Below are 25,849 nucleotides of genomic sequence, written 5' to 3'. Positions count from 1 at the left end.
TATCTTTCAAAAATGTGGGGTCAGTAAGATGGGGGTCACATTTAATACATTTATTCATCATGGATGCATTAAACTGATCAAAAGTGACAGTAAATTTACAATTTTACAAAAAAAAAAAAAAAAAAAAAAAAAAAAAAAATCCAAATGCTGTTTATATTCATCCAAAAATCCTGAAAAAAAAAAAATTTTGCAGTTTCCACAAAATATGAAGCTGCTCAACTGTTTTCAACATTGATCATATGAAATGTTTCTTGAGCAGCAAATCAGTATGATTTCTGAAGGATCATGTGACACTGAAGATTGGAGTAATGATCCTAAAAATTCAGTTGACATCACAGGAATAAATTTTAAACATTTTAAAATATATTAAAACAGAAAACAGTTATTTTAAACTGCAATAATTCACAATATTACTGTTGTTACTGTATTTGCAAATGAAGCCAGAGCAGAAAAGACTACAAACAATACAAACTTAAAAACTTTTGAATGGTAGTGTATTAAAAAAAGACAGAACTAGCCTATTATATTTTCCTATATAACTGTTAATTAAGTTGGCTTGAAAAAGTTGAAAAAGTAATTAAGTTGGCTTGACTGTTCTGACTCAGGTTGCTATATCTTTTCAAACTGATCCAACTTACGGTTTTCCTAAAAATTAAACCATTTCAAACTTCAAGCTTCAGACTTCAAGCTTTTAAAACTACTCCAAACCTTCTGGCTAGGCTTTTTCAAGCCAACTTAAAGTTTGTCTATGAACTTTATTCATCTAATTAACATATAACCATAACTAAACATTGTTTATGAATCTTTTTCAATTTGGGACTGAGGTGGTTAAAACAATCAGTACCATCAAAAAAAGCATTTTACTGATGGTAACTGTAAATATATAATGTACAGTACACTAAAAAAACATGATTGAAAGTACATTTATTGCTCAACATATCGTTAAAAATTAGAAAGAAGTCATTAATGGAATATTTACAATAATGCAATGTTTAAACGCTAACACGATGCATTAGACTGCACATTCACAGCACATAGGGTATAGGGTATCAACAATGTATGAACATACACAGACACTAAATATTTAAAGACAAATGTTTTTAGACACGTTGAAAAAAAATCAGTCCACACAGAAAACTGGAACTACAGTATGTAGTCAATCCACCCATGCGATTTGTTCAATAATTGCATGACATGATTATTCATTACTGCATAATGGCAGAATCCAACTCAAAATCAGTGTCAATGAAAGGAAGCGATTTGACATGCATGTTATCTAATTCTGATTATGCAAAAATCCAGAAGAATTCCTTCGACTGGAGTAAAGCCAGAGATTTCAGCTCCCCTCATGAATGGATTCAATGCCTAATGCATTGCATACAGTTCATGTCAGTACTGACCTCTTTATAAAACTCCTACTAATCTCCCTCACATAATATTGCCTGCAGAGGTGATATTTTATTACTGAGCTATATTTTTTTCCTAGGGCTTTTCCACTCTCAGAGCACTCAACAATTGACTATAAATCAAGCCAGTTTTACTTGTTCTGAATGCAGAGCCAATTAAACAGCAGTAGTCTACCAAATTTGGAATAATAAGGGTTTAAATATAGAAGGCGAGATCAACTCAAGTGCGCCTGTGGCAAGAGTCTTGGGATAAAAAGGTTTGTACAAAGGTGTTTACAAACAACTGTAGTGAGAAATGAAGCTGTCATGTATCCACTAACACTGTCTTGAAAGGTTAAAGTCTCAATGCATTTGCAGTCTGCACCATCCAGGGGATTGCAAAAACATATGCTCACTGTGGAGGTGAGAGGCGTGAAAGGTTGATCCAGTGATGGTGGCCATAAATCTGCCAGGAATTTGCTTGGCAGCTTTTTTTATTTTTATTATTTTTTTTTTTTTTACTGTGAGGCTGTATAAGAGACTGTGCCGTTTTGTACAGTAAATTCATGTATCCCTGCATATGTGAGAATTAGCTCATGGCTCACTCTTAGTAAACATGTGCATCTCAGATGGTGTAAGCTCATTTTTAGATTAACATCTAAATATAAAACACAAAAAGCTGTTCTCACCAACATACCAGCTGCATACTTTTATCCTCTCTTCAATAGAGCGCTACAGTGACCGCCCACCTTTTAAGAAGTCGTGGTTCCAGAAGGATTTTTCTCATTCATTTTCCTCAAAGGCATTAAAAAATTTCAATAAAGAGTCATAAACCAAACCAACCATCTCTGAGATGAGTCACAACATGACATTGATTTGAAGCAAAAATGCACAAAATTACTTTGGTTACTTAATGTTTCTGATAAGGAAATAAATGACTTGTCCCACACAATATTGTGATTGCTGTAACAGAATTAAAAAAATATAAAAATATAAAAGTCTAAAATGCTATATAATATTGTATAATGTTTTCTGTTTTCTATTTTAATATATTTTAAATTGTAATTTAATTCAACAGCTGAAAAGCTATTTAAATCTGAATTTTCAACATCAATACTTACATCATTACATTATTAATTATTATTAGTATTATAATTATTATTATTATCATCATTAATGTTTAAGACGGTTGTGCTGCTTTATATTTTTGTGGAAACTGTGATAACCATTCAAAGTTTGGAGTAAATAACTTAAAAAAATGAAATACTTTTATTTAGCAAGCATGCATTCAATTTATCAAAAGTGACCATTCTTGGTAACACTGTAAATTATTTTACCATTTCAAATAAATGATGTTCTCTTGAACTTTATTCATCAAAGAATCCAGCACAACTGTTGTCAACATTGATAATATAAAATGTTTTTTGAGCATCAAATCAGCATATTAGAATGATTTCTGAAGGATCATGTGACACTGAAGACGTAAGTGGAGTAATGATGCTGGGAAACAAAGATAAGAGATATAAGATAAGGAATAATGGTGACACTTTACACTAAGGGTACATGAATAATCATGTACTAATACCTGAACTGATATTTAATTCAGCATGAACTAATGACTATTGAATGAATGAACTAAACATGAACCAGTGAAGAACTATGACTGGAGTCATTATGGATTAACGACCAATTCGTACATATTTTACAGGGTGGCTAATTCATAAGAATTTGTGCAACCTCACTCGTACAAATTCATACGATTTGTCTAAACGCCAGTGACGGGTAGGTTTAGGGGCGGGGTTAGGGGTAGGTCATTTGTGCGAATTCATATGAATTTGGCAACTCGTAAAATACGTACGATTTAGCAAAAAACATACAAATTCATACGAGTGAGGTCATACTAATTCATAACGAATTAGTCACCTTGTAAAATACATACATATTGCTGTGAGATCGGGTTGGATTAAAGGGTTAGTTCACCCAAAAATGAAAATTCTGTCATTTATTACTTACCCTCATGCCGTTCCACACCCGTAAGACCTTCGTTCATCTTCGGAACACAAATTAAGATATTTTAGTTGAAATCCGATGGCTCCGTGAGGCCTTCATAGGGAGCAATGACATTTCCTCTCTCAAGATCCATTAATATACTAAAAACATATTTAAATCAGTTCATGTGAGCACAGTGGCTCAATATTAATATTATAAAACTAAAAGAATATTTTTGGTGCGCCAAAAAACAAAATAATGACTTATTTAGTGATGGCCGATTTCAAAACACTGCTTCATGAAGCATCGGATCATAAATGAAACAGTGTGTCAAATCTGCTGTTCGGAGCGCCAAAGTCACGTGATTTCAGCCGTTTGGCAGTTCGACACACGATCTGAATCATGATTCGATACACTGATTCATTTATGCTCCGATGCTTCCTGAAGCAGTGTTTTGAATCACCATCACTATATAAGTCGTTATTTTGTTTTGTTTTTTGGTGCACCAAAAATATTCTCGTCGCTTTATAATATTAACATTGAGCCACTGTACTCACATGAACCGATTTAAATATGTTTTTAGTACCTTTATGGATCTTGAGAGAGGAAATGTCATTGTTCCCTATGAAGGCCTCACGGAGCCATCGGATTTCAACTAAAATATCTTAATTTGTGTTCCAAAGATTAACGAAGGTCTTACGGGTGTGAAACGGCATGAGGGTGAGTAATAAATTACATTTTTGGGTGAACTAACCCTTTAACGCATTAATTAACATTTATGGCTAATCCAAATCAAACAGCCTCTTTAAAGGGATTGTTCACCCACAAATGAAAATGCTGTCATCATTTACTCACACTCAAATAGTTCCAAACCTGTATGAATGTCTTTGTTTTAGTCTTCCTTTGTGTTCAGCAGAACAAAGAGATTTGGAACTATTTTTGGGTGAACTATCCTTTTAAGAATGAATAAGTAGTACTCTGACTTTGAAACAAATTTAAATAATATTATCATAGTGTGAACTTTTGACAGCAGCTTTGTCATAAACATTACTGGATAGCACAGAATTAATTGATCCTCTTCATCAAATATAGAAAATACTAAATTAATAACTAGCATTAGCATTAGCTTGTGGACGCGCCATATTTGATTGTAAACGTGCCTTTATAGGTATGTGTGGGCTTTCATTTGAGTCCATATATGTTTGCTGTAAATAAATAATTAATGAACTTCAAATAACCTTGATCTTTTTAGTACTGATGGTGCAAAGGAAAGAGAATCTCACTCTTGCATGTTTAATCATATTTTATTTAATGTTTTGTTAGTGCATCATAGTGTCATGACTTTACTTTACTTTGAGGGGCCCATCATTACTAACTCGTTATTAATTACCCATACACTAACATCAACTCAAGCCTTGTTAATGCATTATATTATTATTACGACTTTACTTGAGAGGGCCCATCATAATTAACTCATTATTAAATAACCATACACTAATTTTAACTCATGCCTCGTTAATGCATTATTATGTCATGACTTTACTTGAGAGGGCCCAATCATACTTAATTACTTATTAAATTCAGCACGATTTATTTTAAACTTACTATCAAAAACACATGCACACAACAAGTATTCAGCCCAGAATTTTTATTTTTTATTTAGCCGCGCATAAGTTGCAGTGAGTTTGAAGGGAAAGAGAACAACACAGAAGAGATAAAGACCTTTTAAGATCAGTTATTAGTGTATTTAGTATTTTCTACATTTGATGAGGAGGATCAATCAATGTGCCATCCAGTATTGTTCATGACAAAGCTGCAGTCAAAAGTTCAAACTATGATATTATTTAAATTTGTTTCAAAGTCAGAGTACTTATTCTTATAAGTACTATATACTTATACTTATTCTTTCTTAAAGGTGCTCTAAGCGAAGTCACGCGTTTTTAGGCCAGAACATTTTTTTGGCACATACAGCAAACATCTCCTCACTATCCGCTAGCTGCCTGTCCCCTGAACACACTGTAAAAAAACGCGGTCTCTGTAGTCGCCACAAGCTCCGAAAACGGCAACAAAAACAAACTGACGTATAGCCTGGACCACAAATCATAATAAACATGCTCCAGCCAATAACCGACAAGCAGCGTCAATACGCAAGCTACTTACATTTTAAATGTGCGTTCATGACTGTTTCAGGAAGCACGGAGGGGAGGGGGAGGAGGAGGATCTAGCTAGCCTCTGTTTTGTTTGACAACACTTCGAACGTCAACAAGGAAGTTACTCCACCCAGGATCGCTTAGAGAACCTTTAAAGAGGCTATACTGATGTTATTTGAGAGTGCAGGGAGACTTGATAATATCTTGGTGTATCATGCACATTTCAGTATTATTAGCAATTTTTCTCAAGTAATAGTCATATTATGGTAAAGGTAGTGCAGTTATTCACCAAGCATTTTGCAAATCAAACAATTATTACAAGCTTTTGAGGGCATGAACAAACAAATGCTTATTGAACAATGCTTCTGTAGTTTAAACATATAATTATTTTTTTCATTTGGGAGCTATTAGGGAACGAGTTAATATAACAAAAAGAGGTGAAGGATATCCATTTACATCAAAACAGACCACTTTGTTTGCAGTGTTGTGCACACATTCTTTCACCAATTATATTATTATATTATTATGAGAAAGGCACTGTACAAACAATTTGATTTCCACATTAAATTGCTCCCTTGATAGCTCAGACTGCTTAATTTAATTTTTTATAGCTTTTAGAGCAGTTGGATGGACTGTGACTAATCTCATTTATAGATCATCATGCACAGTGACATTTATTATGTTTATCAGCTATTCTGTTGTATTATCTATTATTGAGTTTACTGTTAGCCTTTAAATGTTATTCAACATCTGTTTGTTATAATATTCCCTTTGGTGCACAACTCGTATGTGTGTACATAGAAACCAGTGTTGGGGAAAGTTACTTTATTTTACAATACTGTGTTACACCCTAAAAGAGTAACTAAATACAGTACATTGCTTAGTTGAAACACATTGGATTTTTGCTGTCTTCAAAACCTTACAATATGGTGATCACATGCTGTGACCAATTAAAAGAAAGTTTCCTTGAATACAGATTAGAGGATTAGTTTTGTTTTGGATCAATTTGGATTGATCTGTATGAAAAGCAGTTAACAGTATGTTTTCCATAAATTAAAATATTCATTGCAAATATCAGTTTATAAACAATGCATGGGGTGATACAAGGTAAGCGGATGTGAACTAGACATTGAAGAGTTAGAACTGTCAATCAATTACCACAGGATACATATTTTAAGACTGAACTCAGTATTACTATTTACTAATTAAAAAATTAATAAAAGCACCACTCTTTTTCTAAAACCAGGTTTAAACAAACCATTGTTGGGGTTTTAGTTCTGCACATAACTAATTTATATAATAATAATAAAACTAATTACAATCCAATTTACAAACAACCATTTGTTGGTTAGTGTCATCATTAAATTTTTGCCTCTCAACACTCATAAAAATGAAACCAGACTATGATGTAATGATGTTCATTGGTCTCCCAAGATAATGTGGTAATTGTGTGAAATGTTACTTGAACTTCAATCGCTAGAGGCTTCAAACAGGTTCTAATTGAATTGCAAGAGCAGTTGCTTATTTCTGTTCATTAAGTGAGGCCTCTTTCACCTTGAGAGACACAGACATCTCTCAAGTACAATATATGTTTTAATTAATCTAAATACCAGTTAATGTGGAAGTGAAGGCCAAACGTATGAGCTGATGATGATAGAAGAAAAAAAAAAAAGGAAAAAAAACAATTTTCTGTTCTTGTAATATCATTAAGATACTATTATAGTTTTATTAATATTTTTAATTAGTGTTTATTTTTACATTTTTCATTTTCATTTTTTTTTTTTTTTTTTGTGTTTTGTTGTGTGGGTTTTTTTATTATAAGTTTTACTTTTTATGTGTATATAGTTTTGATATTTTTTTTATTTCAGTTTTAGTTCTTTTTGTACATTAAGTTAATAAGAAATGTTTCCTTGGCAACTAGCTGAAATAAAATATATATATTTTTATATAGTTAACGATTAATATATTCTAAAATGTTTTTATGGTTTTGGTTTTAGTTAACTTTAAAGGATTAGTTCACTTCTGAATGAAAATTTCCTGATAATTTACTCACCCCCATGTCATCCAAGTTTACTTCTTTCTTCATCAGAAAAGAAAAAAATTCTCCATATAGTGGACTTCAGTGGGGTTCACCGCGTTGAAGGTCGAAACTGCAGTTTCAGCGCAGCTTCAAAGGATAGTTCTGCTTACGTGATCCCAGACGAGGAATAATAAGGGTCTTGTCTAGCGAAACGATTGGTCATTTTTTTTAAAAATAAAAATTTCTATACTTTTTAACCACAAAGGCAGGTAGCTCTGCAATGTGCCACGCATTACGATGAAAGATCACACGTGACGTAGGCTGAAGTACCGTGGTAGGGTATAAAACTTCATCTAATTTTCTCTTCCAACTTCAAAATCATCCAATATCATTGTTTTACCTTTTTTTTTTTTTTTTTTGACCGATCGTTTCGCTAGATCAGACCCTGATCAGACCCTTTTTTTTTTTTTTGTAAAGGGCGTTTGGCTTATTCTCTGCATGTTCGCTTTGTAGACACTGGATCAGTACTTCCACCTATGTCACGCATGACCTTTGTAACGTGATTACGTCAAGTGCGCGGATCACAGAGCTAGTGCCAGACGAGAATTTGTGGTTAAAGAGTGTATTATTTTTATTTATTTTTTTTTAGAAAATGACCGATCGTTTCGCTAGATCAGACCCTTATTCCTCATCATATAGAGCCCTTTGAAGCTACACTGAAACTGCAATTTGGACCTTCAACCCAGTGAACCCTACTGAAGTCCACTATATGGAGAAGAATCCTTGAATGTTTTCCTCAAAAACCTTAATTTCTTTTCGACCGAAGAAAGAAAGACATCTTGGATGACATGGGGCTGAGTAAATGATCAGGAAATTTTCATTCAGAAGTGAACTAATCCTTTAATAACCCTTTTTTCTGTAAAGATAGTTTGAAATGAAATGCATTGTGAAAAGTGCTTTAAAAATAAATGTGAATGGAATTGAACTGTATTGAAAAAAGTAAATTAGTTAAAAGATAAAACTGAATAATAATAATAATAATAATAACAATAATAATAATAATAATAATAAAACATACTTATATTGAAGTGACCAGAGTCTTGAGACCAGAATATCAGAGACTTTGAAGTGAGATCTTGGACTTAGATCAGTAAGCAACCACCCTAGAATTTACTAAAACACCCTAGTAACCACTTAGCAACACATTATAAACAGCCCAGAACAAAAAACACCCTAGCAAGCAATTAGCCAACATAAACAATACAACATCCTTAAAGGATTAGTTCACTTTAAAATGAAAATTACCCCAAGATTTACTCACCCTCAAGTCATAGGTGTATATGACTTTCTTCTTTCTGATGAACACAATCAGAGTTATATTAATAAATATCCTGACGCATCCAGGCTTTATAATTGCGGGACCAACAAGTTTGAAGCTCAAGAAAGTGTATCCATCCTTCATAAATGTACTCCACACAGCTCCAGGAGGTTAATAAAGGCCTTCTGAATCGAAACGTTTGTGCAAGAAAAATATCTATATTTAACAAGTTATAAAGTCAAATATCTAGCTTCCTCCAGACTGCCTTCCATATATACCGTGATGGTCATCTTCCCGCACTGGGTACATGACTCATCCACGAAAGGAACCTCAGCACGGTTGATGCACAGACACGCGAGGCAACGATCGTGACTGTCATCCGACGCCATCTCTAGGGTTTACAAGAGAATGGTCCGAAAAAGATAAAATATCAAGTAAGCTGCAGTTCTGTGGGCAAAATTGCCTTGTTGATGCCAGAGGTCAGATGAGAATGGCCAAACCTGTTTGAGGTCTGTTCAATAACCAACATAACTCAAATAACCACTCGTTACAACTCAAGGTATGCAGAAGAGCATCTCTGAATGCACAACACGACAGCAGACCACACCGGGTGACACTCCTGTCAGCTAAGAGCAGGAAACTGAAGCTACAGTTTACACAGGCTCACTAAAATTAGACAACAGAAGATTAGAAAAACGTTGCCTGGATTGATGTGTCTCGATTCCAGCTGCAACATTCAGATGGTAGGGTCAGAATTTGGCATAAACAACATGAAAGTATGAATCCATCCTGCCTTGTATCAGCGGTTCAGGCTGCTGCTGGTGTTGTAATGGTGTGGGGGATCTTTTCTTCAATATTGATGCTGACTATATCCATCCTTTTATGACCAAAGTGTACTGAACCCATCTTCTGGCTACTTCCAGCAGGATAACGCATCATATCATAAAACTCAAATAATCTCAGACTGGTTTCTTGAACATGACAATGCGTTCACTATACTCAAATGGCCTCCACAGTCACCAGACCTCAATCCAATAGAGCACATTTGGGATGTGGTGGAACGAATTCGCATCATGTGCAGCCGACAAATCTGCAACAACTGCATGATGATATCGTGTCAATATGGACCAACATCTCTGTGGAACATTTTCAGTAAATTGTTGAATCTATGCCTCAAAGAATTAAGGCAAAAGGGCGTTCAAGCGTCCAACCAACTACGGTGTACATAATAAAGTGGCTAGTGAGTGTACTTTTACATCTTTCTTAAATTATTTAACACTACAGGCATGCTCTCACTGAAGTACATCGTGCAATTTTTCCACTGCATCATGGATGGCTACTGTCACTGCTACTAATGGGGAACACTGGGAGTGTTCTAACACATTTTGTTACTTTTTTTTGTGCTCAAGCTTTGATATAATGTTCCCATATTTATCAGCCACAAAGAAAAATTAATTGAGCACTTTAAACACATGAATTCAGATTAATAAACATAACATAAGTCTAAAAACAGTTTGTAAAGTCTGTTATCCCATTTAAGCAATCTTCATGGGTCTAGTAAGAACATATTTCAGATAGGAAGAAAAAAATATTACCATCATTATTAGTGCTAAATAAATATATGCCACTTCCATGACCATTTCCTTTTTGGTAATTGTTAATGTGTTGCTGGCTTATGTGATTGAACTATTTTTGCAATCTATAATGAACACAAAGAAGCACATTTACTTTGACACTCGGGGTGGTGAGTGATGTATTCTATTTTTTGCACATTTCTTTATTATCTTTTTTTCCCCCAGATATCTTCCTATGACTGGCAATTTTGTTCCAGTAAAGTGCCTTCACCTCAAAAGGGGCGTGTCACCATTAAGACACTAGGTTTAATGTAAATAGGCCCTGACTGACTCATGGATCTCTCTCTGCTTCAGATTCAGTCTATTCTTTATACCAGTTCAATATACATACTTACATTAAAGGGCTCCTCAATTCATTCCAGGGCGGAAGCCATACTTTGAGAAATTGACAAAATGATTAGCACAGTATGGGTTCTGGCTACAGTCTTAGAAATAACCTTGTGTTAAACTCAACTCGGTCCTGGAGGGCCACTCCAGCTTACCTTAACACACCTGCCTGAAAGTTTCTAGTATGCCTAATTAGACCTTGATTAGCTGGTTCAGGTGTGTTTAATTGGGGTTGGAGCTAAACTCTGCAGGACAGTGGCCCTCAGGACCAAGTCTGGACACCCCTGTGTTAAACCATTAGGTGTAAAGTTCTTACTGCACTGTATGCTCAAAATACTTAATTGGTTTGAGTAGGACAAACTTAAAATGAACAAATTAGTTCAGTTAAATTAACTGTTGTGTATTTAGAACTTTCTTTTTCTTTTGTGTTCACAGCACTGACATATTTCAAGTAAACTGAACTATTTTATTGTTTTGAGTTATATGAACTCATTTCTTTTAATTTAGAAAAAAACTTAAGTTTAACTGAAACTGGGCTGGGCTTTCTATTTCCTAGCATGCTTTGCCCATGGCACTCGAAAGGGAGAGTAAATGTTAAAATTAAGTGTTATATAATGTTTTTTTGTGTGCAAGTAGCGCAAGCGGCTTGGTTTGAGAGCAGGTAAGTTACATGTTTTAAGTTGCTGTACTCATTCAGTAAGTGATATACTATGCTATTGTTAACATGTTAATTAGTATTTTCTGAATTTTCTTATTAGAGTTTACAGTGAAGTAAATAACTCATTTGATTTGGAAGAACTCAAAATAAAAAAAAAAGTTAATTAAATAAATATTTTATGTTAATTGCTATCAAAGTGTATGAGTTAGCTAACTACTATATATAAACTTGATAGTTCTGCTTACTTAAAATTGGGAACATCATAACTCAAAAAATTTGATGTAACTGATTACCTCAAAGTTTTTGAGTTAGCTCAACTTATTCGGATTTACAGTGTGTGTATTTCGCTGAATTTAGAGTACGGTATGTACCAGAGAGAACAGCAGCCTATATATCATCCCATCCTTGTCTAATATTAAACATCCTTTGTGTGATTCCTGGGCTGCTGCACAAGTTCTGGATGAGTGCTCAGACTAGTGGGACAAGCCAAAAGAGGCTGTTTCAAACACAATGGCACATTAAAATCCTTCACTCAAAGGACCAACTCAAACACTTCTTTTCCGATATCCACTTTAGCTAAGTATAGCATACGTTTCCTCGTAACGTCAAATGCTTTTGTTCTGATAGTGAAAGGGACAGTGGAGGGAAACATTAATCATGAAGTGGATGTAGTTCCGTCACTCTAATGTTTTTTTTTTTTTTAATGCGTGCAGTTCAGAGTCTATTACATTACAATTTATAGGCGGTTCAATGTGACGCTTCAAAGACACATTATAAAAAGCAATTCATGCAGACAATGACTTCAATAACATCTAATGAATATGTTTTCAATTGAATTACAAATCATTTAGATCCTTTTTCTGAGGTTTAAAAGGAAAAAAAAAAATGTCTTGAATGGTGTAACATTCTGGAGACAGAAAGAAAAAAAGTCTCTTTAAGGCTGAAATTCCTGGAGAAAAAAAATTAGTAGTTTGGTATAATTTACAATTTTGTTTGTAATTAATATCCAGTAAATCGAATTAAAATATATATTTAACCTAAAAATATGTTTGAAAGTTTTTTGAAAATAATGATTAAGATGTGTACACCGACAATTAGTTCTAGGTGTATGGAAAGTATTTTAATATTTTTTTTAATTTTTTTTTATTATAATACATAACTATAGATTGACATTTTAATAGTCATTAAAGAGACTCCTGCATTTATGATTTCACTTTTTTGTTTTCTGAACCATAATTATTTGTCATTGATGCTTAAATATGATTGTATGACTTTACATTGCATGTTGATGAGCTGGATGACGTGGCCTGTTTAACTTGAGGAGAGTGAATGTGGAGGATGTTGACAGGTATCAGAAAATGATAACTGCCGGTGCATGACATGTACAAAATTTAAACAATTTGAGCAAAAGTCAGAGGCTAATTTGACAGTAAGTGAGTAAAAATGCCAGGAAATATTCTGCAAAGATTTCATAATACAAACCCAGATGTAAGTCACTTAATTTAGTGAAAAATCATCTTAAAAATCATCATAAATTGTGTGGGAAGTCTCACTTCAAATAATTACCAGATTAAGTCAAGCACTTAATAAATAGGTCATTTTTTCCCCCTCACAAAAAACAATTCTACCCTGGCTGTGACTTAATAATTGGCAGTGAAAATGAACAGTTCTCTTCTTGACATTTTTTTTACCAATTATATACTACCAATGACCCACTCCCCGAGGTATTCTTTTTGGCACATACTCCCCACGGGAAACTGGGAAGGTAATGAAACCTACAGGATTTTTAAAAAGTGTGAAACTATATCATCACATCTTTTCAATGTGTAACAGCATGACATCATTAGGTGAGATAACACCCATATGTTTATTAGTGTTTTGGCAACTTTGAAGATTACTGTAAAGGAGTGTCAAGAGTTTGCCGTCATTAGCAACACCTCCCTTGCATGCTCTATTCCAATATTTTTGAACCCCTCCATTGCCAACAAACAAGAAATGTGTAAAATATTTCATATATTAGCATTATCAAATTATATATTTAATATATAAAAGGAATCATGTCATGGATTTTTTTAACATTTATTTTAATATGTTTCATTAGGTTCACTTATAACATTAATAAAGTTTTTTTGCACACAAACAAATTAAAACAAGAATCAAATGCAGAAAAATTATTATTTTCAACCTTCATTCTGACCCTCTGTCTGCAATGATCTGTTTTTAAGGGGCAGCTTCTTTAGGACTTGTCAGTAAACGGCCACTGGATCTGAAACTGGATCTAGCATTTCTCCTAGTTTTGGTCCTCTAACACCTCAGTTTGCACCTACCGTGCGTAACCTGGGTGTTATTTTCGACAAAAGTATGCACTTCGATAAACAGGTCAGTGCAGTAGTGAAGGCAAGTTTTTACCAGCTAAGACTACTCAGCAAGGTCAAATCATTTTTGTCCCAAGCTGACCTTGAAAAAGCTATACATGCCTTCATCAGCTCAAGGATTGACTACTGTAATGCTCTCTACACTGGACTTAATCAATCACTTTTCAATAGGCTCCAAATGGTACAGAACGCTGCAGCACGACTTCTCTCTAATACCTCCAAACGGTCACACATCACCCCTGTCCTCCACTCACTTCACTGGCTTCCGGTGCAGTTTAGGGTGGAGTATAAGGTCCTTCTTTTTGTGTTTAAGGCCATCAATGGTCTGGCCCCAGCCTACCTTGCCGAATTAATAAAGGTCTACCAACCAGCCAGAGCTCTCCGCTCCTCTGGACATACCTCTCTGGTTACTCCCAAATACAACTACAAGAAGTTCGGAGGCAGGTCATTTTCCATCCAGGGACCAAAGCTGTGGAACGCACTTCCAGCACACTTACGTTCCATCACTGTGCTGAGTGTTTTTAAAGCACAGTTGAAAACTTATTTATTCATACAAGCTTTTAATACATAGTCCATGTTTTAATTGCTATTTTATGTTATTTTGTTTTTATACTTTTTCTTTTTTTTTTTATTGTCTTCTTATATTTTATTGTCTTCTTATATTTACTGGAAAGCACCTTGTGCTCCTTTTGGCTGTTGTAAGGTGCTCTATAAATAAAAAATGATTGATTGATGATTGATTGAAACAGTATCAACGCCCACTCACTATTTCACATAGGTAAGTGTTTTACAAAAGATTATCTATATAAAACCACCATTTACAGACAAAGCATTATGAAATCATTTACTTATGGTTTTTGATGCAGCTTCTGTCAGATTCAATACAGTTGGCTGCTTCATCTATCAACAAAAGTTTCTCTGCGAACCCTCCATTACGCTGCCTCATTTACAAATGCTCTGAACAAACATATCTGGTTGTCATACGCATGGAGTACATCAGAAACTGATACTGTATCCAATGTAGACAGCATCAGTAATTATAATGGGTTCAATTTGCTTTTGACGTGACATTCACATTCAGTGTAAACAAATGTCAGCCGTTAAGAGTCTGAATGCCAGTGGGCGGGGCCTACGGTGCAGTGATGTACTATTTGTTGATGTCATGATCTGGAGGGAGTCATATGCAAATATATTTGCCCGTGTGATGTCACAGATCCCACAATATCAAAACGAGCCATTTTTGGAGCTTGATTAAACAAATGTTTTGTTTATAATGATGACATTTTTAATGGTACAAATACCTCTTATATGTCAAAAGATCAAGGCAAATTCAATTTCTCATGTCATGAGCCCTTTAAAATGGCCATTATTATATAGTGCTAAAAACTGACAAAACCTACCAATATTATTTTAATTCCTTTTTTCCTATAAAAGTAACTGAATGTGTTAAGCATTTAATTACAGATAAACAAATTATAAACAAACAAACAAAAAAACATTTAAAGTCAGAGTTTCTGTTAAAGCAAATTCAAGGTAATGTCTGGTCTAGTCAATGTAATCTACTAATTACATTAACTCAATTATGAATTAAGTACTCAAAATAATCTAAATAAACACTTATTTCATAAAGCCTAACAGCAGTTTTTGATTAACGTTTAATGATTTTATGTCCTTCAAAAAAAAAAAAAAAAAAAAAAAAAAGTTTTGAGTGTAGTACCAATAGAATTATTAGAACCTTGAGGTACTTGATGTCTAATGTTCACCTAAACTCTGTCAGTTCATTCTAGAGGATTTGGCCTTCAAAACTATAATATGTTTAATGAGCAAAGCATGTTGTTATTAGAAATGAGTGAAATAATTTCAGAGGCATTTATAACATTTTGATGAAAGATTATCAAGGCAAACCATTTTTTCTTCTCTAGAACAACATGTACTGACAAGTCATGCATTATAAGAACAGAAATGTACTAAGAAAGAAAATAGGGTTTATTCCGATTTAAAATCAGACATGAAACAGAAAATTCATCAAGACAGGCTTGACAAAGCCTCACCTGAACATTTAAAAATGTTTTAGCCTTTAAGTTTAAAATGAGATAATGTGCTTTTAACATACTCTGTATTAAAAAAAAAAGTTATTCATAGCATCTCAAAATAGCACAGTTGAGTACACTTGAAGTACATTATGGAAGTGTACTTTTTGTTTGGGGATTTTAAATGGTCTGTTGTTGTAGACAGACAGATTGAAAGATAGACATTAGACAGATCCTTCTATGCACTTCCAGTGGAAAAACATGTACTCCAAACTTCAAATCTAAACAGACTGTTATATTCACAAATACAGCCATCAGACAGCATAGTTTTGTTTAAGTCAAAACTGTCAAAATGCCTCTCCCTGAACTTGATCGAGACAGGCAGTATCACCCTCTTAGTGCCAAAGAGCCCCACGGACCTTCAGTTGGACAAGATGACAGGCTTTCTCAGGTGTTCAAAAAAAGATGAGAAGTGAGTGCATTGTCTTGTTTTTATGTGGACCATTTGAAGCAAACAGTTGGCTGCTCCCCTTCTTGTTTACTTCTACATAAACAGAGGTCTAGGTGCAGAAGATTATAGTATATCTCAAAGGAGGCAGGAACCATATCAAAGCATCCCTATACAACAGCATATATAGCATTCAAAAGCTTGGCGTTGGTAGGTTTTTTTTCATGGTGTTTTTTTTTTTTTTTTTTTTTATAAATTAATCTCATGCTCACCGAGGTTGCATTTATTTGAATAACAGCACAGTAAAACATTAATATTGCAGAATTTAAAAGAACTGTTTTCTATATGAATATATTTTAAAATGTAATTTATTCCAGTGATGTCAAAGCTGAATTTTCAGCATCATTACTCCAGTCTTCAGTGTCACATGATCCTTCAGAAATCATTCCAATATGCTGATTTGATGCTCTAGAAACATTTAATGTCGAAAACAGTTGTGCTGCTTAATATTTTTGTGAAAACCATGATACATTTAGGATTCTTTGATAGATAGAAAGAATAGCATTTATTTTAAATAGACATCTTTTGTAACATTATAAATGTCTTTACAGTGACTTTGATCAATTGAATACATCTTTGCTGAATATAGTTATCAATTTCTTTAAAAAAAAAAAAAAAAAAAAAAATATTTACTGACCCCAAACTTTGAGTTATTGGTGTAAAATAAAGATAGAGAACATTGTGAACAGCACCACTGACCTACATACATTGTTTTTGTAAATATTACAATATTTTTTATTATGTTGTTTTTTATTTAGTTACCATCCAAATGAACCAACTCACAAAAATGAACTGAACTCCCCGATGTGTCATATGAAAGTGTTCAAACATTTAGCTAATTATATTCCTACATGTAAAGCTACTCTGTTTTGACAACAGCTAAGCTACTGTATTTAAAGATTAATTATGTGGCATTGTTAGTTACTCCTCAACATTGTAAGAGAATGTATGAAATTAAAAATAATCTCCCACAATGAATTTTTCTCCTTTTTCATGAAATCAGGATGATCTCACCCCATAATAGACAATGCACTCATATGCCTTTTGATTGTGATTTAGTGCCTCTAGAAAAGCTTTTCATAATTCATCGTACTGAGGGTGAGCTCTATAGTAGTTTCTCTCAGTCTGTTTTCATTTCAGTTTAGATTGATAACTCTAATTAGAGAGAGGAAAATGGCTAATTAGACGAGGCACGTCAACCATATCAAGCATGCAATTGATCTTATGAACATGTGGGCTGTTACCAAAAGAAATGTATTTGAATGACTCTATACAAATCCATATGCAAGCATGGATAGACATCCATTCGATTTTTCATTTCAAACTGCTCATTAGGTTGTAACAAATGTATTTGCATACATATGTGAATATAGACCTGAATAAAACATGTATTCCAGTCCGATGAAGCCGACTCATGTGGCTAACAGAAACGCTGGTGTGACACCATTCTGACATTTAAGAGACACTGATTTCTCTGGAAAGTAGTTGTAACTGACCATATCAACTGATCCTCCCCCTGACATCCCCTGCAAACCAACATTTTTATACTTTGATAAATGGTTTTATGAGTAGGCATTTGTCTGTGAAGCTCTAGGTCAAAAGGACAAGTTATGTCTTTTTAAGAGATATTTACCTTCACATAAAATGACAGTGCTCCAGCAGCAGAGCAGGCTTGATGATGCATTATTTATTTTATGTGTCTCATATTTCTCATGCTGTAGTTACTGTACCAAGCTCATTTTTTTGTGTTTGTATTTCATAAATTAATATCACAGGTTCAATATAACAACCGAAAACAACTGTCGATGTTGATTACTACAAAAATAATTTCATCTCGTCTCTCATTTCCTTAAAATATAATCTTTGCACAGAAATGGTTAGGATTTTATCACACTAAAGTTATGTTAACATGCATATTGTTTACATCTTGTGGCTATACTATTGAAACAATGAATATTGTGACATTTACACATCAGCGTCATTCACTTCACAAGTCATTCACAAAGGAAAGTGAACATTTTTTTATATCGTCACAAATGTTGCTGACTTTTATTGAACCCAGAATATTCCTTTAAAGTCATATGAAATCAAAAAGGACAAATCTTATTTTTTACATAATATAGTGTTACAGTGTTTATTATAAATTATTGTGCACATCATTTTTTTTAATTCCCTTTAATAACCCTTGTAATATTTATTCAAAAATGTTATCCTACACTCTCCCTCAAAACGGCATCTGTTCTCATCATGACGTATGTCACTGCAGAAGTCGTTTCACTCGGATATACGTCACAATAGGGAAGAAAAGTCTATCGCAACTTCTGTTTCATACCGACTTTAACCCATCTGCACATCAGAATTAAGGCGGAGTCCATGACAGAATATTTACTTTGGGAAGAATTATCAGTTCACTCAAAAAATACAATTATCCCATAATTTACTCACCCTCAAGCCATCCTAGGTGTTTATGACTTTATTCTTTCAGCCGAACACAGTCGGGGTTATATTAAATAATTTTCTGGCTCTTTACAGCTTTGTAATGGCATTTAATAGTGTCAGAGTTTTTGAAGCTCCATAAAAGCACCTCCATCTTGATAAGTACTAAAGAAGAATTTTTAGTATATTAAGTAATTAGCGCATGAAAATAGAGCACTTTAAGTACATTATGGAAGTGTACTTTTTTTTCACCTGGAATTGAATAGTGTCAGAGTTTTTAAAGCTCCAAAAAGCGCATCCATCCATCATAAAAGTAATTCATATGACTAGTGGGTTAATAAGCACCTTCTAAAGTGGGTTTTTTAAAAAAAATTATATATATAGCCTATATATATATAGATATGATATTATGTATAACGATAATGATACATATGATAATATGTAGATATTATATATAAACTCTAAATACAGTTAGCCCACGGTTCAATACATACCTCGGTTTTTTAACCACGGTTTTCGGTTTGGTTCGGTTCTGATGGCTTGACACATAAGAATGTTTTTTTGTTACTCTATGCATAGGCAATAGGAACAGTAAGAGGTTAAGAAGAAAAAATAAAAACGATTTATTGCAATACTCCTTTATTTTACTTAAAAGCAAAGAAAAGTCCACTAGTTCCTAGTGTATTGTATAACAGAAAATAATTTAGCCAATTCGTACACTGTTGCATGCCTTTTCATAGAGGTCGGGAATTATCTCGGTGCTGAAAAAAGTGCGAGTGCGAGACAGTAGTCTGTAACGCTGATCAAGTGTTTTTATAAGATGACAAAAGCCCGAATCTCCAATCACCGAAAACGGCTGCAAATCTTTGGCAATGAACACCCCCACTGCCTTTGTTATTTTTATGTGTCTCTTGGAACCAGTTGGATATGTATGCTGGAAGGATTCAGCGAGGGACTGTTGTTTTTTGGAGGACTTTATTACCTGCTCTGTACGGTGTACATATTAGGACTTTCTCACAGCTCAGTCATACAATGAAAAGGCGTCATGCCTCAGACTAAAAAGGCTTCAGTCATCGGACAAAACAGCATCGCGCCTCAGACTGAAAGGCTTCAGGTCTCAGGAAAAACGACGTCAGGTATCAGGTCTCGTACAATTATCAGACGAAACAGCCTCAGACCAAAAGGCTTCAGACAAAACGGACTTAGATAAAAAGGCATCAGACAAAACGGGCTCAGACTAAAAGGCTTCAGACGAAAAGGCATCGGATGAAACGGACTCAGACTAAAAGGCCTCAGTTTTGTTTTTTGTTTTTTTGTATAGCCTAACTTTCTATTGGCTTTTATCCCATTATCATGCCGTCCTGCAGTTGTCTTTTTATTTACTGTTTCTATTCCCAAATTGATGTAAGGTGTGTGTATGCGTGCATGTTAATTATGTAGAATCTATCTGTTGATGGTAGACTATTTATGTAATCTCTTGGCGAATAAGAAAAGAACGTGCTGATTTTCACATTGGTCTGCAGAAAAACAGCAACGGGCTGAATGAAAATGTAAAATGTGACTCCATCCAGATAGTGGTATTCTGTTTTTATTGTTATTTTTATTTATGCATTCCTTTTTTATTATTTTTATGTAAACCACTTTGAATTACCATTGTGTATGAAATGTGCTAAATAAATAAAATTGCTTGCCTAATCGACTCTTTGACAGTAGGTGGCGTTGGAACAGTAGAAATAAAGCCGTTTCCTTGGTAACCTCTGTACATAAAAGCAGCTTATAACAACCAGGGATTAACAACGCTTTCAAATAGCTCGAAAGATTTTTTTTACCTCTCTTATAAAAATGAACCATGGTTTTACAACAAATAAAACAAAATGATTATTATAGTTAACCTTGGTAATCAAATGAACCATGGTTTTGCTACACTATCCACAAGTTTCCTACGCCCCATGAGGCCTTGCGTCAAACGTGGGAGCGTCTTCCGGTTCTAAGTAAACAAGCTAGACGTGACGTGACCGACGTGACACTCATTCATTCAACAGTTGACAGTAATTCAAGATTTAACGATCCAAACTTGCGAACGTTTGTTTTTTACTTAAAGATTTAAGATTCCGGCATCAATATTTGAACAATGTTTTACAATAAAAAAATGTTACAGTAATAGTAATTTATTAATTTATGTCAGGAGTGCACATCAATCATGCTGAATCTAACTGATATTTATATTGACATAAAAAGAAAACACAGACCTAATCAGTTGCGCCTGCTTCCTTTTATTTGCGATCACAAGAACGCAAAAAACAACTCCACTAAGGCTTTTAAATCCAAAGGCTTACACATTTAGAAATATATTGATAACATACCCTATGTTTACGTCACTTTTCTGAGCATTTCTATGTATTTCCCTCTATGCGATGATTGCTATCCGAGGATGTTTGCGCGATCTCTTCGTCTATCTATCCTGATCCTTTCAGCCAGAGCAACAGAGGGAGCTCATGAGAAGACAACAGGAGTTATGAGTTATATGAGTTAACCGAGTGTGTGTGAATCTGTGAAAGATATGCATTTGTCAGGAATCAGGGAAGGGACAGGAACAGGCACAGGGAAGAGACAGATAAAACATTAAACCAATTAAATTATAATCACATAAGAATTGTCTTCGTTCCTCAAGCAGTCTCTGATATTTTCCATAAACGTGTATTTATTATCGCAATGGTTAACATAAGTAGCCTTTAGCATCGCATATATGACAGTGGAAACGCGACTGACACGTTAGGAGTCAATAATATCACATCATAAGGCTTTGGTGCTAGCATCAGTGACAGGTGAAGTACAGACAACGGGTTGTTCATGTATTGCAGGGTCAGGATGCTCTTGTAGTCATGCAGCAGCACTTTTGTGGAAGGTCAGTAAAGTAAAGAGCAATTAAGGGCACGTTTATTGTATTGTGATATTATTAACTAATAATGTAGTAAACTGAGATGTTGTCCCTGAGCACCGTAACGACATCTCTCATAAAGATTTGCAACTTTAAAAAGTAAACAATGATCCAAAAAACACTTAGCCTCTTCGCTAATTAGCACACAAAATACCATTGGTAGGCTGCTTCCGCCGCCTCACCGGAAGTTGTACCCACGTTCTCTTTTACAGTAGCGCCCCGCGGAAACAGGTGGATAGTTTAAAATCATAATTAACACTTTTAACCATGGTTAATTTTCGTATGTGTTCACGATAGCAATGCAAGCTAGTTGCAATGTGTTATTTTGCTAGCTTTTTATACATGCAAATAAAACTAGTGAATACAAATTTACAAAATAATATCAGTGGAATATGTTTTATACATAACATCATATTTAACGTTTAACAGAAAACTGTGTGCACGTGACATCACATTGAGGCGGGGCAATTTGCTTCTTTCGTTTGATGCCTTTATAACTGATGCCTTTTAGTCTGAGTCCGTTTCGTCTGAAGCCTTTTGGTCTGAGGCTGTTTCGTCTGATAATTGTACGAGACCTGACGTCGTTTTTCCTGAGACCTGAAGCCTTTCAGTCTGAGGCGCGATGCCGTTTTGTCCGATGACTGAAGCCTTTTAGTCTGAGGCATGACGCCTTTTCATTGTATGACTGAGGTGTGAGAAAGTCCTAATATGTACACCGTAGCTCTGCTATCCTGCCTTCAGACAGTGATATTGCTGGGTGATGGCGCCGCAGATGTGCAGTCATGTTGGAAGTGTTTCCGTTTGAGTAGCCTACACGTGTAAAACAATGCTTGCAGACAGTCATTTTTTTGCTTACCGTTTTTTCTTCCTCGGCATCATACTCAACGGCAAAACCGAAATGTCTCCACACCACGGATTTGAAAGACGCCGGCGCCTCCTCGTACTGTAGCCTGACTTCACCGCCGCTCGCCATGTTAAAGTGTGGAATGATGGTTCAGCGCCCCCTAACTTTAGAGCATAGTGATTGAATATTTACTTGCGGGGAGGAGTTTCCTCATCTCAGCTCGTAGACTAACAGGCAGACACAAACAGTCAATTCAGAGAAATAAAACGCACATAAATTATTTAAACGTAAAACCGAAAAAAACGCAATTCACAAGCGCGTATTGAACCGTGGATGCCGTACCGAACGGTTCAATATTATATTGAGAATTGTGGCATCCCTAATAAACTCACATACATTAAAAAACTCTGACCTATTCAATTCAGGTGAAAAAAAGTATACTTCCATAATGTACTTAAAGTGTCTATTTTCACGCACTAATTACTTAACAATAATTACTTATTAAAAATTCTTCTTTAGTCTCAAGATAATCTTAAGAATATCTAAATGTACTCAACTGTGCTATTTTGAGACACCATGAATATGAACTAAAATGAGCTTTTAATATACTATCTCTGTATTTAAAAAATTATTTAGTTACCACCTGTAGTAGCCTACACTTGAACCCATACTTTTAAGTACATTATAGAAGTGTACTTTTTTCACTTGGGATGTCATCACAAAGCTGCGAAGAGCCAGGATATTATTTAATATAACTGAGAAAAGTCAGATACACTTAGGACTACTTGAGGGTGAGTAAATTATGGGATAATTTTCATTTTTGTGTGAACTATTCCTTTAATCTCTATAAAAAAAAAAAATAAAAAAAAGCTTTACAATTGAATGTCAAGTTAGCTTTGCAGATTTATTTTGTCAGCCAAGACACAGCATGAATCATAGAACAGTAGCTTAACTGCATCTTTCTGACTTACCAGACATTACACCTTCTCATTACGCTTCAGCAGCCCTTGCCACCTTTGTTTAGGGGATGTGTTAAATGACGGGGTATAAAGCTGATGACTCCAGGCATCTTGGCACTGACTTCTGCCACCTTTTCCTTTGTTAGTTGCTTCTCTTTGTGAACATGTTTTATTGATCTCCCCTACTTTCCATTTTTCACTTTATTTGATTCACGCTCTTACTGTCATGCACTGGGACTCATGAGCACTGCACATCTTTCCAGAGCTTTGACTGGACTTAAATGTTTGGTCTAAATCTATGTGCTCTCAGCACAATTAAAGTGGTGTGCAAGTATTGCTTTTGAATGTTTTTAGCTTTGTTTTATTCTTTGCACTTTACAAATTTTGTAAAATGCCAAGCATCTATTGCCTTGAAACTAAACGAGTATGTACTTTGAAACCTGTCGCATGCCTCAGGAGACAAAGAAAACAATTAGAATCATTGACATTATTATTGTTAAATATTTCTAAAATTACACTTAATATGTCTTTGTATCTCTCCTTAATTTAATAATTTAGTCAAAATACTGCTAATGGAAATTTGGACATAGTTTTTGACTCTTTAACATCTTGAATCATACTTGTAATATTTAAAAATGTTATCCTACACACTCCCTCGAAACGACATCCGTTCTCTTCATGACGTATGTCACTGCAGAAGTCGTTTCACTCGGATATATGTCACAATAGGAAAGAAAAGACTATCACATCCGTTTCATGCCGACTTTAAGCCTAGCTGCACCTAATTGCACATTAAAGTAATAGTTCACGAATTAAGGCGGAGTCCATGACAGAATATTTACTTTGGGAAGAATTATCCATTTAAAGGAATAGTTCACCCAAAATGAAAATGATCCTATAATTTACTCACCCTCAAGCCATCCTAGGTGTTTATGACTTTCTTTTTTTTTTCTTCTTTCTATCTCTCCTTAATTTAAAGTGCTCTATGTAAGTTTTGACTGTACTAAAGCATAAAAATACCATAATATGTTTGCAGATATTTATTAAACATGCTCAGATCACATACAGTTGCAAGAAAAAGTATGTGAACCACTTGCAGAATCTGTGAAAATGTGCAAAATTTTAACAAAATAAGAGAGATCATACAAAATGCATGTTATTTTTTATTTAGTACTGTCCTGAGTAAGATATTTTACATAAAAGATGTTTACATATAGTCCACACGACAAAAAAAATAGCTGAATTTATTAAAATGACCCAGTTCAAAAGTTTGTGAACCATTGATTCTTAATACTGTGTACCTGGATGATCTACTTTTTGTTGCGTGATGGTTGTTTGTTCATGAGTTCTTTGTTTATTCTGAGCAATTAAACTGAACTCTGTTCTTCAGAAAAAAATCTCCAGGTCCCAAAAATTCTGCAGTTTTCCACAGTCTTTTGCATATTTGAACCCTTTACAACAGTGACTGAATGATTTTGAGATCCATCTTTTCACATGGAGGACAACTGAGGGACACAACTTTTAAAAAAAAAAGGTTCAAACAGTCACTGATGCTTCAGAAGGAAACACAATGCATTAAGAGCCGGGGGGTGAAAACTTTTGAACAGAATGAAGAGGTCCAAATTTTTCTTATTTCGCTTGAACATCTTTTTTTTTTTCTTTTTTTTTTCATTTAGTACTGCCCTTCGGAAGCAACAGAAGATACTTGCATGTTTCCTGGAAGACAAAATAAATACAATTTACCTTGATCTTCAAATTCCAAATGTTTTCACCCCCCATCTATTAATGCATCATGTTTTTTTTTCTAAAGCATCAGTGAATGCTATAAATAACTATGCATCATATACATGGGGCCTGTACCATGATGGTAGTTGAACAAACTCAATGTTATAGGATTAGTAACTTGTGAAGTTAGTTTATATAGTTGATAATAGCGATAGAGACTCAAACATGTAAGGTCACATCATATTTAAAGTTTATTTACAGCTTATTTATATTACATATGATCTGTATATATTAATATTCATTGAAACTAAATGTTTAATAATAACTTCTAAACTAAAATTGCTTGTTTAATGAATTAATAATAATAGCATATAATAATATAAATCATTTAATAATTCTAAGTAATTAGTCTAAGTTACAGCCAGTTATTTTACTTTGAAATTTGCCTTCCGTGTTGGAATTTCTGTTTTTGTTTCGGTCTGTGCAAGACCGCACGTTGCTAATTTACCCAACAGTATTTCTCCGCCCCGGGTTGCCGGTTGGCGGAAAATCT

The 25,849-nt window shown here is 34.4% G+C and overlaps 1 long non-coding RNA gene across 2 annotated transcripts in view; it reads right to left on the bottom strand.

Moving 5' to 3' along the window:
• LOC125257115 overlaps nucleotides 1-25,849 on the bottom strand; it is a 73,166-nt gene that overhangs the window by 42,896 nt on the left and 4,421 nt on the right. Inside the window, exon 1 of one of the 2 annotated variants that reach the window (XR_007182243.1) lies at nucleotides 22,625-22,806. The exons of the other annotated variant lie outside the window; for it this stretch is intronic. This is a non-coding gene — a long non-coding RNA (uncharacterized LOC125257115). Of the gene's footprint in view, nucleotides 1-22,624; nucleotides 22,807-25,849 lie in introns of those variants that run through there. 2 annotated transcript variants of the gene reach the window in all.

This window comes from Megalobrama amblycephala, linkage group LG2, assembly GCF_018812025.1.
Source record: "Megalobrama amblycephala isolate DHTTF-2021 linkage group LG2, ASM1881202v1, whole genome shotgun sequence".
Classification (NCBI taxonomy): Eukaryota; Metazoa; Chordata; class Actinopteri; order Cypriniformes; family Xenocyprididae; genus Megalobrama; species Megalobrama amblycephala.
This window is presented reverse-complemented; position numbering and strand designations above follow the sequence as displayed.